This window comes from Delphinus delphis, chromosome 21, assembly GCF_949987515.2.
Source record: "Delphinus delphis chromosome 21, mDelDel1.2, whole genome shotgun sequence".
NCBI classification, from domain to species: Eukaryota; Metazoa; Chordata; class Mammalia; order Artiodactyla; family Delphinidae; genus Delphinus; species Delphinus delphis.
This window is the reverse complement of record NC_082703.1, coordinates 27328887-27344036: the sequence shown is the minus strand read 5'-3', so window position 1 is coordinate 27344036 and position 15150 is coordinate 27328887. Positions and strand designations below refer to the sequence as shown.

Below are 15150 nucleotides of genomic sequence, written 5' to 3'. Positions count from 1 at the left end.
GAAAATATCTCTGTAAGATATCTTTAATATCTGTAAAGATAACTTCATCTTTAAAACATCTTTGCAAACTAGTCTAATTCTTAGGGAACATACATTACATGTGAGCTAAGTCATTAACAGCTGATTAGTTATGATAAAAAAATGTGTGTGTGTGAACGTTTATCCAATTCTGAGAGCATGATGCCAGCTTTGAGCTTTGGAAACAATTGGAATTTGGAGAATATAAAATAGATGGAGGAAAGAGGGTAGGTTATATGCTGTGAGAATAACAGAAAATGTATTTTTATCAAGTCATCCCTCCTATTTTTTTTTTTTTTTTTTGGCCGCGCCGTGTGGCATGTGGGATCTTAGTTCCCCAACCAGGGATCGAACCCATGCCCCCTGCATTGAGAGCATGGAGTCTTAACCACTGGACCACCAGTGAAGTTCCATCCCAACTTTTTTTTTTTTAATTCATTTATTTTATTCATATGTTTTTGGCTGCATTGGGTCTTTGTTGCTGTACGCGGGCTTTCTCTAGTTGTGGCAAGCGGGGGCTACTTTTCTTTGTGGTTTGCGGGCTTCTCATTGTGGTGGCTTCTCTTGTGGCAGAGCACGGGCTCTAGGCACGCGGGCTTCAGTAGCTGTGGCGCACAGACTTAGTTGCTTCATGGCATGTGGGCTCTTCCCGGACCAGGGGTCGAACCCGTGTCCCCTGCATTGGGAGGCGGATTCTTAACCACTGCACCACCAAGGAAGTCCTCTCCTATTTGTTATTATTAAAAATCAAAGCACACATTTTGTAGAAATATTTTCAAAATATGAAGAAGAAAAATTGTACCCATAATGTCCTTACTCAGAATACCTTGCCAGTGTTATAGTTTATCGTATTCTTTTATTTTCCTACACCTATATCTGTCTGTCTGTCATTTTACATTGTGCTCTTTCCCTTATACAAAGTTCCCCAGATTTTTAATGTTTTTGAAAAATTGTTTTAAAAGTTGTATAAAGCCATCATGTTGATATGCTAGAATTTATTTAGCCGATATCTGATCTGTAAATTGTGTATTTCCTTAAATTTCACTATAATATATAATCCTTTGATTTTAAAACAAGGAAGAAGAATTCCCCTGCATATGAGATTCTGCTCACACTGCTATTGTTTCTTGACTCTGCAGCTCTTGAATGAGATTCATTATTCAAAAGGCACAGATTGATGATCCAGGAAGTACATCTCTGCTTGTTCTTGTTTTTTGTTATCATTTTGTGAGTGTTTCAGTAAGCTTAGTGTATAGAGAGATGTGAACAACAGAACACTTCTGAGCTAAGTGTACAGAAAAGAGGAGATTTTATTGAGTGCCTCAGGACATGGAGGGGACCCCAAGGAGGCAGCGCAGCTGGCCGGGCTGCTGGCTCCTCTGCTTTATTTAGAAAGCCTACCTGTCTCTGTGAAGTTTGTGGTCATTGCCAGGACTCTCTGAAGAAAGGCTTTCTCAGCCTCCGTGAATAATTCAGGCTGAAAAATAATGTGCTCTTAGTTGCCAAATTTGCTTTGCTAGCTCCATCACTAACAGAAGGGAACTAGGCTGTCTCAGTTTTGACCCTGCATCTTCAGGAGCAGAGTCTGACCGACCTGGCTGGACCAGGTGTGTCCTTCAGTCTGTAATCAATGTATAAATGTGGGGTCTGGACTCTGAGCAGGAGAGGGAGGGTATAGCCTTGGAAACCCCCTCCCAATGGACTTGTGCATCTGGTAGGACATTTATAAGCCGTTCAGTCTGCTTTGGATTTTGCTCTTTTTGTACAACGGGAGAATGTCGTATTTACCTTCATGACTTTTAGTGCATCCTTCTGAAGAATGCATCTTCCTGACTTTTAAGGCATCTTTTATTCTTTTGATGAATTTCCTGGAACAGAAATTGAGATAATTATACTCTTTTTGGTAATACGAAATTGTTTCAAGGACATATTACGTGTTGAATGAACAAATCAGAAATGAGAATTCTAGATCATTGGTGTCTTTAGTTGCATGACAATGATAGTAGCACAGATTGAATTAAAAGTTCTCTTTCTGACTTCCGCACCACATGGATACATTGAACTCCTTTGATCTTTCTGTAACCAATGAGAAGTGAGAGAGTCTGGATGTGTGCGTAATATGTGTGAAAATCTGTACATATAAAATAATACTTATTTTTCTAGGAGAATGGGATGGACTTCCTCTGGAAACTTCCCAAAGTTATTAAAAATATTAATAAACTAAGCATTCAATATTTGTTAAACTTTAAATAGAATATTTTAGTATATTTAACATAGTGAGAAATCATATTATTATATACATTATTCATTTAAATGCATGTATTGGAGCATTTCAACCATATTTTTAAACAAGAAGACATCATGAATTGGACCAATATTATTTAATTAGGGTATCCTTTTGCCAGAATAAAAAGCAGCATGCAATTGTCATCTGTAGTGTCCTAAAGTCTATAATTAAAAATAAATATTTTCTAAAAGCCTTTACATTTATATGGGACTTTTCAGACAGCATAGTACATTCATGTATTATCTTATTTGCTTTTAAAATGACCATGGGAATTAGGTGTTTTCCAGATACTGAGTATAAAAAACCCTGTAAGAAGTAAATAATTCTAATTAGAAAAGTACTAAATGAATCACTGAGAACATAAAAATATAAACAAATAATTAAGAAACATCGTGACTAATCAAAAAGAGCTTCTCCAAAAGAACTAACATAAACATTCCAACATAAACATGCCAAGTCCATTAATCAAGTTTTCCACTAACATCAAGGAAGGCAAGAGAGTCAGCATTTACTGGTGATGCATCATGTGGTGGGGATTGTGCTGGACTCTTTGTCAGTTAGAGCTTCAGGGTTTATTGTCTTTAATTTATAGAGAAGGAGATGGATGCTTCCAGAGGTTCTATGACTTTCTCAACGTCACCTACATAATAAGTGCTAAATGCCACTTGATCTTTCCCAAGGATGTTGATTTTCTCACAGTGCTATCCTGCTTCTCCTTTTCACTCTTAATGTTTGGGTTTTTTTTGGTTTGGGAAGAAAGGGGGAAAGTATTAGAGCAGACCCGATCCCGCGGCATCTAATGGTCCAGGGAGGTGACAAAACAGTCTTAGGGAGGTTACAATATTGCTTGTGATGTTTCTTCCTCAGCAAGTTTCAGACAGCACATTGTATTTTTCTTACTTTATCGAAGTATAGTTGATTTACAATGTTGTGTTAATTTCTTCTGTACAGCAAAGGGACTCAGTTATACATATATTTTTTTTCATATTCTTTTGCATTCTGGTTTATCACAGGATATTGAATATAGTTCCCTATGCTATACAGGTGGACCTTGTTGTTTATCCATCCTACATATAATAGTTTTCATCTGCTAATCCCGAACTCCCCATCCATCCCTTCCCCACCCACCCCCCACTTGGCAACCACAAGTCTGTTCCCTATATCTGTATGTTTCTGTTTTGTAGATATTTTCATTTGAGACAGCACAATTTAAGTTGCTGAGCTGACAAAGGAAATGCATTGCCTTACGTAATCACTGGGATTCAAATGTCGCTTGAGCCTTAGGGTCATGATTTCTTCAGGGCCGTGTCTCTAGGTCTCCCAGATGCATTCAACTCTGCCTTATTCTTTGGCTAATGCGTTTCGTAACGCTTTGCTCATGATAGAGCAATGGCTGCTGGAATCTCCAAGACCACATGGTTCCACATTCAAAGCCAAGGCAGAAGAGAACTTCTCTTTTCCAGCCATTGGGCATCAGCCATGGGCTTCCCATAGTAGGACCAGCTTAGACCACAGGCCCAATCATGTGGACGCCCAATCACTACAACCAGGACAATGGGGCATCTCGATCTGAATAGGCCACGTCACACGGCCATTGGAAGATGTGCCAGTTGCTGATTGGCTGACACCCATTGACTCCTTGGCACCAGGGTGGATTTATTTCACCAAAATCCAATGACTGGAAGAACTGGAGTTCTGTTAAGAAAGAAAAAACAGAGAAATAGATGCAGGGGAGACAACAATAATGCCACTGAAACGAGTAAATTATTTTGGTTACTTCAACTCTTCTTCAGTCAAATACTGTCGTACCTCTCATCAGGTTTACGAGTAGGAAGTAGGAGACGAAAGCATAGCCAGAGATGTACCCATCTAGATATCTAGCCTCTTAGAATCAAATGATCTCTCTTATTTCCTAAAAACAATTCAATTGGTAAGGATACCTTTTGAAGACATCTTACTGGCAGTGCATGCCTCTGTCAAGAAATGTCTTTTCATGTTCATTATTCAGGAGAGACATTAATTATTTTTGATTACACAGCTACTTCGCAAGTTAATGTTTCTGAATTTAAAAAGCATGCATATGTGTGTGTGTGTGTGTTCTTGTATTCACATTAAAACTATCTAAAAATATGTTGGCCTGTTCTCAAGTTGGCTCACTGTCACCGATCCCACTTTACTTTCCTCTTCCTACCCACTCTGGAATTTAATACACTTGCCCACACCGTCAAGTGTGAAAGTACAGTTATGCAAACACGGCTTCTCATTGCATGTAGTTTCAAAGGGTGAAGGAAATTCACAGGGAAGTGCATTCATATTACAAAGTAACAATGGTAGGGAAAGGTTTGAGGTTAGATTAAGTGACCCAACACTTTCAGATTCATATTACTTTCCAGACTCATTTTTCTAGGTAGAATTTTAGTGACAACGTAACAGGTATTTTTCAAATTCAGCTGAGTAACCAGGGCTGCAGCTTGCGATTTTCCAGGGTACAAATTGATCTGAATTGATCCCAGGCACAGTGCTGATTCGAAATACATTGTGTATATTTATAGGTGCCCTTTTACCAAAGACTATGAACTTTTAAATGATTTAAAGTATGTATGTAATTCATTTTCATGGCCTGTTGACAGAATACTTGAAAAATCTTCAAACAAATTACAAGCTGTTATAGCTAATATTCTAGAAATACGGTTTTAAATCTGCGTTTTTAGAGATAAAACAGCTAGCAGTTAATTGGGGAAATGGCCATTCACTTTTTTTGGGCCCAGCCACTCCGCGGCATGTGGGATCCTCTCGGACCGGGGCAAGAACCCGCGTCTCCCGCATCGGCAGGCAGACTCCCTACCACTGCACCACCAGGGAAGCCCCTGGCAAAGGCATTTTATATAACTTATGCAAATGTTATTTATGCATAAAGCTTCATTTAAAGAATTCAGTAGTTATAGAAACCGATAAATTTCAGATTCAGCAAACGTTTATTCAGCAAACGTTTACTGAGCACCTGGGCTCTTTTAGATAGTTATGTTTTTTGACCCCTCCTAACCTCTTAGTAAGATATTACCTCCTTGTATAAAAATTATCAGAAAAGAAGGAGGGAGATTAAGAGGACTTATAGCAATTTTTGTAGTGTAAAACACATTTTCTCTAGCTCCCAGCATGGAGTTTGGGGCCTGATGTCAGAAGTCAAGGCTAGACTTGTCAAATTCTAGAATAGTGGTGGGTGTGCATGGGAAGGGAGGGTGGTTGGTCTAAAAATCAATAGGGCTGAGTCGCTTTGATTTGTTATTAAGCACAGCATCTTCTATATTTTAAATTTCAACAACACTAAAGAAAGGATTCATATTTTAATGTTTATCAGTGGGTGTGAGCTAAAGATAGTTTTAAAGCGTCTATCCATAAGATGGCATCTTCAGAAGAGAAAAAGTTCACTGGAGAAGTGTGTGCCTTGCTACTAAGGTGACCACCCAGGGTCGGGACCTGTAACTTGCCCTTCATTCTTTTCTGCAGATACCAGGCCAGTGAAGCAGTAGTGGGAGGGGTCCTGAGAGACCCTTGTAAAAGGATCATGGATGTGAGGTCACCTGGGGGAGATTAGGACCACATGGGAGAGATTAGGGACAAATGCAGAAGGGACTTGGGCAGAGTCCTGTTGTCACCAGTCCATGGGAGAGGGACAGAGCCGGTGTGGTGCTTCCATATCACCATTGCTGGTCTGGTGGCTGGAGTCTGGGGGTGGGTCATTATCCATTTGTTAAGCATCACTAGTTATTGTGTCCACCATGGCAGTAGTGGGGAACGGCTTCTGACTGGTGATGCCCCAGTTAGCAAAACCAGACCCTCGTCACAGTGCATGGAAAGAAACTTGGCCAAAATCTGATAAGAAGTGAGACAACCTTGCTAGTATTTTGAATTAACATAAGTTGGTAACAATAGGCCTCCTCCAAAACACCTTTATCTATTTCAAATGCCTATGTTGGAATGTTGTCCCATTATCCATTTCCAAGATAAATATGGAGATAGTGTTTTTCATTAATTGGTGAACTCTATATTTTATGTTAATTATTTGCTTTAATTTCTGGCTATATTATCAGATATTTTCCACAAAAAAGGATTCCTTCCAAAACTCAGTGAGTGTAAATTCCACAGTAACTTAACTATTCTGTGTACTTAACTGGCTATATAAATGATAAGAAATATAGGATAGTTCTTAAGTTACTAACAGGCATTTCTTCTCTGTAGATTCTGTGATTCGATGCAGTCTGATAAAATAGTCTCTTTAATTCATGTGTGTGTGTGTGTGTGTGTACTCTTACAAAAATAGTCATCACATAATCTTACAGTTATTTGTATATCCTCTTTATTCTCTGTTGCCAATAAATGAAAGGCAAGGACTACTGCCTTTAGTATTTTAGACCCAGGGAATCAGTATATAGTTTCATTAATCTCATAGTTACTTTACAGATTGAAAATGATGTTTTTAATATATAACATGAGACATTCTTAAATTTCCTTCCTTCCCCCCTCCCTCCCTCCCTTCCTTTCTTCCTTCCTTCTATCCTTTCCTTCCCACTACTATTTAATGAGCATCTACCAACTGCCCAGCACTTTCATGTGTTCAGGGGTACAGTGGTGAGTAAAAGCAGAACTCATGAAATTTGTAGTCCAGTTGGAGGGAGAACTTCATTCATGATCACGTGGAGAAATGTAAAATTGCAACAGTGATCAATGCTGTAAAGAAAATGTATTCAAGCACTATGAAAGCATAAAAGCAGGTATTCTTGATGTGGTCTAGATTATAAGGAGAAGTTTTCCTGAGAAAGTTATTCTGGGTTGGAAATAAAATCCATGATTATAGAATATGTGGATAAAGTGTGGTATATTGGAACCAGTTTGCAGGGCAGAAATAGAGACACAGATGTAGAGAACAAACGTGTGGACACCAAGGGGGGAAGTGGTGTTGGGTGGGGTGGTGGTGGGATGAATTGGGAGATTGGGATTGACATGTAGACACTAATATGTATAAAATAGGTAACTAATAAGAACCTGCTGTATTAAAAAATAGAATAAAATTTAAAAATTAAAAAAGTGTGTTATATTGGGGTGAGGAAGTGGAGCGGGGTGTGGGGGAGAGAGAGAGAGAGAGAGAGAGGGAGGAAAGCAGAACAGCAGTTCAAAGACGTTTTACAAAGTGAACAATGTGCTAAGAGGAACCAAGGAAGGTCTCAGTGTCTGGAGAACAACAAAGTAAGGGGGCAGCTGTGGAGATGTAGACACGGAACAGTAGTGACAGGCTCTGTAAGTCATGATGACAGTTGTGTTTTTGTCCTCTGACTGTGGCTTGGAAAGCAGATCACTGCAGATGAGGAGTCAGAGAGGACTGAGTGAAGGAGATGGCACTGCTGCTGACAGAGACAGTTGCAAAGGATGAGATTTATTTGAAAAGCAAAATTGGCAGGACCTGGTGATGCATCAAATGGAGGGTTAAAGACAGGAATAAGAACACAGGGCGGCAGCTGCAGAGGCTCTGAGAAGTGCTTGAAGGTGGATTGGGGTGTCAGAAGTGGGACACGGACAACATCGGGTGCAGGTGCAGTCGGGAGCTTCTGTTTCATTGCTTGGCAGGGAATGAGAAGCTGGTTAATTTGGTCTCAGCATGTATGGAGAGGGTGTCATAAACAAAAGAGTAAAGATGCTGTTGAAAGTCTCTTCAATCCCAGGTACCTCCAAGCTGGTGTATGTTGAGGCCTGTGTCTGTGATCTCTCTGTCTGAGGATGCACAGAATGTGGCTGTTGATATGAGGAAATACTGTGTAAAGCTGAATCATGTAATTATCATTCAGCAAAATGTGGATAATAGCTTCCTCATCTGCTTTCTAGGATTGTTGTCAGGATCAAAGGAGATAGTATGGCTCAAAACCCGCAAATCCTTATGCAAAGCAATGTGAGGGATTACTGTATCTACCAAACTCAGGCACATCCTGAAGATAAGTGTGTGATTCAGCCTGGATGGTTCTCTTTTGGCTTTTCCTGTCCATCTGAAAATTTAGGAACTTGGTGTCTAGGAACAATATGATGCCTTACTATACGACACACATGCAATGATTAGAGCACCTCTGGCATTCTTTTAAAGGAAATAAATCCCCCAAATGTAAATATAAGCTTATTGTTGACCAGTAGAAGGCGCTCAGAGGCACCACAGGTGGATTTGGGAAAATAGGGGAGAAAAATATACAAACATACCTGTTGAATTTTTACTTAGTTCTGTTTTGATGTTGCCAGGAAGGCTGTCCCTTTCATATTTCCTGTGACGATCCTCTGCTCTCTGTAACCACTGGTCCTTCAGCTCAGGCCTCCATTATCTCTACAGGGAACTCTGGATCCTTCTCAGACCTGGCCCGTCCTTCCAGCTCTGACTGTGCTTCAAATCTTGCTCTACACTGTGCTTGCACCGTTCTCATCTAATATTCCTACAATCCTGAGACTGTGAGGTTAAAGAAGTCAATGATCAGTCAGCTCACGAACGGTAGAATCAAGATTTCACCATGTCTCATTCCTTCCCTTCTTCTTTCTCTCCCTTTCTTTCTTTCTTATTGGGTGCAGTTCTCTTTGCCTCTCAATACTTTTGGAGTTTTTTCCTAGTTTTCCAAAGAAGTGTACATGTGCATGTCGCTGTGTATGTGAGTGTGTGTGTTTATGTGTATGCGTGTGAGTGTGTATGTGTATACCAGTGCATATATGTGTGTATGTGTGTGTATGTGTGAGTGTGTGTGTGTGTGTGTGTGTGTGTGTGTGTGTGTGTACAATCAAGTTTTCTTTCTCGTTCCTGACTCGAAAATCTTTTTTTTTTTTCCTTTTTTGGTCAAGCATCTGTCCTTTCTATGTGTTTGTTTTTAATTTTTCTGCATGCTTGGCACTTTTTATGTATCCAAGATTCAGTGATAGTCTTACATTTTCTCTTCTTGGTGTTATTTACCTTATAGGTATGTATTTCATTATTTTAATGACCCTTTACTGAAGGTTTTCTCTTAAGCAATAATACAAAATGGATTTTCTCCCTTTTCTCTCCGTGAGGAATTGGTTGATTTTGTGTACACTGCAGATACTTCCTGCCCATCCTTCCAAGTTTGCTTTTACCTGGGGGATGTTGACAGTCTCCACCATCCTTACCCTCCCGTGATCAAGTCAGCGCCTCCCCACCTCGCTGCTTTGATCCTAGAGCCTAGGTCCCAGGGCCATTTCCATGTGAGCGATTTCAAGAGATCAAAAGAATCCTGAAATGTGTTCTTTTAAAGGAGGTGCAGACACCTGTGCCGCCAACATCCCCTCTAAGGGCCCCGAGCTGCCTGCAGTTCCAGGGGATTGGCCAGTAGAAGCCCAGCAGGGGTCCCCCCTGGGATGCTGGACTGAGGTCTGGGACCCCAGGCACAGGGGAGATGGGTCCCCAGGCTCTTGGGCCGCAGAAAGCCTGATTCTTTCAGGAACGCTTCATCTCCTGCACAGAGAGCTCGGGGCCGCCCTTGATGTGAGCGCTGTCGCACTCTCCACAAGCCACCTGAACTGCGTTAGATGTTCTGAGAAAGAAACATGAAGCCAACCTGGGTGGAGGGGCTGCTCCGCACTTTGGAAAACTGACCCATTCAGGAGCCATTCTTGTCGGCTGGTGGGGTGTTTCTGTCTCCTTGTTCTGAATGTGACTTGAAAAGACAAGGCATGGATGAAAGTCTTCAAACACGATTTTTCCCCACCGGCTCTTTCAGGCCAATAGCCTCCTAGAGAGGAAAAAATAGATATATAACTAACAATACGTTCTGACCTGTGTGTCTTACAAGGTGAGAACAAAATGGATCTATTAATTAAATCTAACCATGAAAACTGTTCATTTTAAACCTGTTCCCCTTAATCTCTCTGTGCTGAGAGAGGCACTATTGAGGATAAGTTATCTGATTCCATTGTGAGTGTCTGGTGCATCCAGGTGGGGAGAAGAACAGGACCCCTGCCTGGAAGACCGCCAGCCACATTTCGCCAACATCATTGCTATTGTTCCAAAGCAGTGGCTTCTCTCCTGTGCTTTCAGGATTATCACAATAAACCTGTTTGCCAAATGTTAATTTTTTAATTTGTCGCCTCATGAAAAGTTACCACTTGATTAGCCAGAAGACTCAAGACTGCAATGTGTGTGTTGTTGTTGTTTTAAGTAGATAAACAAACAGCATCAGTTGGGGCTACAAACAGGATCTAGACGTTTGCCATGTGAGTGTTTCCCGAGGGCCATTCAGTAACCTGCATTCGCAAAGCAGTAGTTTCATGACCGTAATGACAAAAGGATTGACTATTTCGTCTGGAAGGGGAAGAAAAATACTGAGAGGAAGAGTAGAGTACTGAGCTTCATAGGTGTATAAATCATGCCACAAGGTCCTAACAGAGACTAGTACTTGGAAACAGAGCTAGTTTTCAAGCCACAGTTTTAACCAGCAGTGCTTGATACTCTGTGATATTTGCCAACACTGTGTTCACAATTATTGGCGGGAAAACAGCATCTGATGGATGCAAGCCCAGTGGAGCTTCTTGGTAAAGCCAGAGTCAGGAGATAACACTGATGTGCTTGCCACGTGACTCTGCTCCATGAATAAAGCCCTTTCCACACACAACCACCTCTACCACCACACACAACTGCGTTCCTACACTCTTAGGAAATGTACTGTTACTGAGCATATGAAACAAATCATCTTTTTCTTTGTATTGTACATTTTTAATTGAAGTATAGTTGATTTACAGTGTTGTGTTAACTACTGCCGTACAACAAAGTGATTCAGTTATACATATATACATACATTCTTTTTTCATATTCTTTTCCATTATGGCTTATCATAGGATATTGAATATAGTTCTGTGCGCCATACAATAGGACCTTGTTGTTTATCTATTCTATATATAAAAGCTTACATCTGCTGACCCCAACCTCCCACTCCATCGCTCCTCCAACCCCCTCCCCCTTGACAACCACCAGTCTGTTCTCTATGTCCATGATTCTGTTTCTGTTTCATAGATAGGTTCATTTTTGTCATTTTTTTAGATTCCACAAGGAAGTGCTATCATATGGTATTTGTTCTCTTTCTTACTTCACTTAGTATGATAATCTCTAGTTTCACACATGTTGCTGCAGATTGGCATTATTTTGTTCTCTTTTACGGCTGAGTAATATTCCATTGTATATATTTACAAAATCTTCTTTATCCATTCCTCTGTTGAAGGGCATTTAGGTTGCTTCTATGTCTTGGCTATTGTGAACAGTGCTGCTATGAACATAGGGGTGCATGTGTCCTTTTGAATTATAGGTTTGTCCAGATATACAACCAGGAGTGGGATTGCTGGATCATATGGTAATTCTATTTTTAGTTTTCTGAGGACCCTCCATTCTGTTCTCCACAGTGGCTGCACCAAATTACATTCTCACCAACAGTGTAGGAGGTTCCCTTTTCTCCACACCCTCTCCAGCACTTACTGTATGTAGACTTTTTGATGGTGGCCTTTCTGACTGGTGTGAGGTGATACTTCATTGTAGTTTTGATTTACAAATTCTCTGATAATTAGTGATGTTGAGCATCTTTCCATGTGCCAGTTGGCCATCTGTATTTCTTCTTTGGAGAAATGTCTATTTAGGTCTTCTGCCGTTTTTCAATTGGGTCGTTTGTTTTTTTGTTGTTGAACTTTATGAGCTGTTTGTATATTTTGGAAATTAAGCCCTTGTTGGTTGCATCATTTGCAAATATGTTCTGCCATTTTGTAGGTTATCTTTTCGTTTTGCTTATGGTTTCCTTTGCTGTGCAAAAGCTTGTAAGTTTGATTAGGTCCCATTAAATTTCTGTTTTTATTTCTGTATTATACAGTTTTGTGTATCTATATTTCTCAACCAGTTACCACCACCAGTTGTTTGTGGGTTGTCTGAAGTGTCCTGAATCTTATCGAGACCCATCACGGTGGTCCATGCACTCATAGTAACCTTTGAATATACTTTTGGATTATTGCAGATAACATCTGCACAGTGAAGGATCAAAACAGGTGGCAGAGAGAACTGCTTCCAATAGGGATGTGCTTCATTTCCCATTTTAAGAGTACAGGCCAAATACAGAATGCAGTACTCCTGAAGTTGGTACTTTTAATTATAATAAAATATTCATGTACAGATAGTCAAGATAGCATAAGGTAGCTAGCTCATAGGTCATGTGCTATGGACTAAACTGCATTCTTTCAGTTTCATATGTTGAAGTCAATACCTGAGTGTGATGGTATTGGATTGGCCAGAAAGTTTGTTCGTTTTTTCCATAACATCTTACAGAAAACTCTGAACAAACTTTTTGGCCAAACCTATATTTGGAGGTGGGGCCTTTGGAAGGTGATTAGGTTGAGATGAGGTCATGACAGTGGGGCCCTCATGGTGGGATTAGTGCCCTTGTGAGAAGAGATTCCAGAGAGTATGCTCGTTTCTCTCTCTCTCTCTTCGTACAACGTAAGGATGCAGTGAGAAGATACCCATCAGCAAGCCAGTCAGATAATCCTCACCTGAATTGCCTGACACCTTGATCTTGTACCTGTCAGCCTCCAGAACTGTGAGAAATGTCAGTTGTTTAATCCCCCCAGCCTGTGGTGTTTTGTTATGGCAGCCCAAACTAAAACAGCATATCTGCTTCTTGACTATCCCAAATGCACAATATCCTTGCCCACTCCTTCACTTATTAGGAGGGTGTTTCATTATTAACCATGGTCTGGACAGGGTCATGAATAGGAGAAACTCTGACACTCAGTAGGGTTAAGACCCTGTACAACATCAAAAGAGGCAAATGAGAGCTGAGGCAGTGGTGGGGGCCAGTCCACTGCTGTTCTAAATAGCTGACACATATAACATGTAAGGAGACACAGTAGGAATGTAGGGGGAGGGCTTTAGTTTAGGCAGATTGTGAGTGTAGCAGCTAAAAAAGTCAATCTCTAAATTTACCCTATTCAGAAAACTTCCTCTGTCTTATATTTGGTGACATGGATGCCCCAAGCCAGTTTCCCTGGTTACAGATGGCTTCTCTCAGGAGAGATTCAAAGGACGCATTGATCTACATGGAGCAACACTTAGAAAATTCTACTACATCTTCTGCTTAAATAGCTTCAATGTTTGTAAACTCTTAGACACACGTCTTTTAAGATTGAAGGAGGAGGGCTTCCCTGGTGGTGCAGTGATTGAGAGTCCACCTGCCAATGCAGAGGACACGGGTTCGTGCCCCGGTCAGGGAAGATCCCACATGCCGTGTAGTGGCTGGGCCCGTGAGCCATGGCCGCTGAGCCTGTGCGTCCAGAGCCTGTGCTCCACAATAGAAGAGTCCACAACAGTGAGAGGCCCGCATACCGCCAAAAAAAAAATTAAAAAAAAAAAAAAAGATTGAAGGAGGAGCATATGACATTGGGCCACTGCTTCTCATATCACTCCTAGAAGCCACAGAAACCTAGTGAGTTTTTGTTCTTTGCCTTCTAATACACCATTCTTCTTGGATGTCCTTCCAAATATTTCTGTTTGAATCATTCTCCTTCTGGAAAACCATTGCTGTGCCCCAGCCTCCAACCCCAAGAAGATGAGTACGAGCTGTGTAAAAATAATTAAAAAAAAAAAACCCAAAACAATAGCAGAGGGCTTCCCTGGTGGTGCAGTGGTTTAGAATCTGCCTGCCAATGCAGGGGACACAGGTTCGAGCCCTGGTCTGGGAAGATCCCACATGCTGTGGAGCAACTAAGCCTGTGCACCGCAACTACTGAGCCTGCACTCTGGAGCCCGTGAGCCACAACTACTCAGCCTACGTGCCACAACTACTGAAGCCTGTGCACCTAGAGCCCGTGCTCCACAAGAAGAGAAGCCACCGCAGTGAGAAGCCCGCGCACCACAACGAAGAGTAGCCCCTGCTTGCTGCAACTAGAGAAAAGCCTGCGTACAGCAATGAAGACCCAACACAGCCTAAATAAATAAATAAATAAATAATAACCGCAAAAGTTTTAAAGTTAAAAAAAAGTTGACAACTTCATACTCTAAAATTTTAAGAGTTGTATTCAGAAATAAAAAGTTTCCACAAGGAACTATAGAACATCCACTTCATACTTCCAGAATACTAGAACATTCCAATCAATGAGATTGAAAGGAATATAGAGATCGAAGGAAATAAATTAGAAATAAAGCTAAGACAATTTCAGATATAATATGGGTTGGCCAAAAAGTTTGTTTGTTTTTTTCCGCATGATGGCTCTAGTAGTGCTTAGTTGTCTTTAACTGTATTCGAAACAATTGTGTTAGATTGTATGTGACAGCTGTCATATCAGCGTGCATTTAAAATAAAACTTATCAAAAATCGGTGAATTTTTGTGTAGCCATTTTAATATTGAAGATGGAAGGAAAAAGCAACATTTTCAGCATATTATGCTTTATTATTTCAAGAAAGGTAAAAACACAACTGAAACACAAAAAAAGATGTGTGCAGTATATAGAGAAGGTGCTGTGACTGATCGAAAGTGTCAAAAGTGGTTTGCGAAGTTTCATGCTGGAGACATCTCCCTGGATGATGCTCCACGGTTGGGTAGACCTGTTGAAGTTGATAGTGATCAAATCAAAACATTCGTTAAGAACAGTCAACATTATACCACGCAGGAGATAGCCGACATACTCAAAATATCCAAATGAAGTGTTGAAAATCATTTGTACCAGCTTTGTTATGTTAATTGCTTTGATGTTTGGGTTCCACATAAGTTAAGCGAAAAAAACCTTCTTAACAGTATTTCCGCATGTGATTCTCTACTTAAACATAACAAAAACTTTC

At 40.6% G+C, this 15150-nt stretch overlaps 1 protein-coding gene across 1 annotated transcript in view; it reads left to right on the top strand.

Annotated features, from left to right (window-relative positions):
• Nucleotides 1-15150, top strand: part of CSMD1 (CUB and Sushi multiple domains 1) — a 1741289-nt gene that overhangs the window by 289510 nt on the left and 1436629 nt on the right. The gene's annotated exons all lie outside the window — the stretch shown is intronic.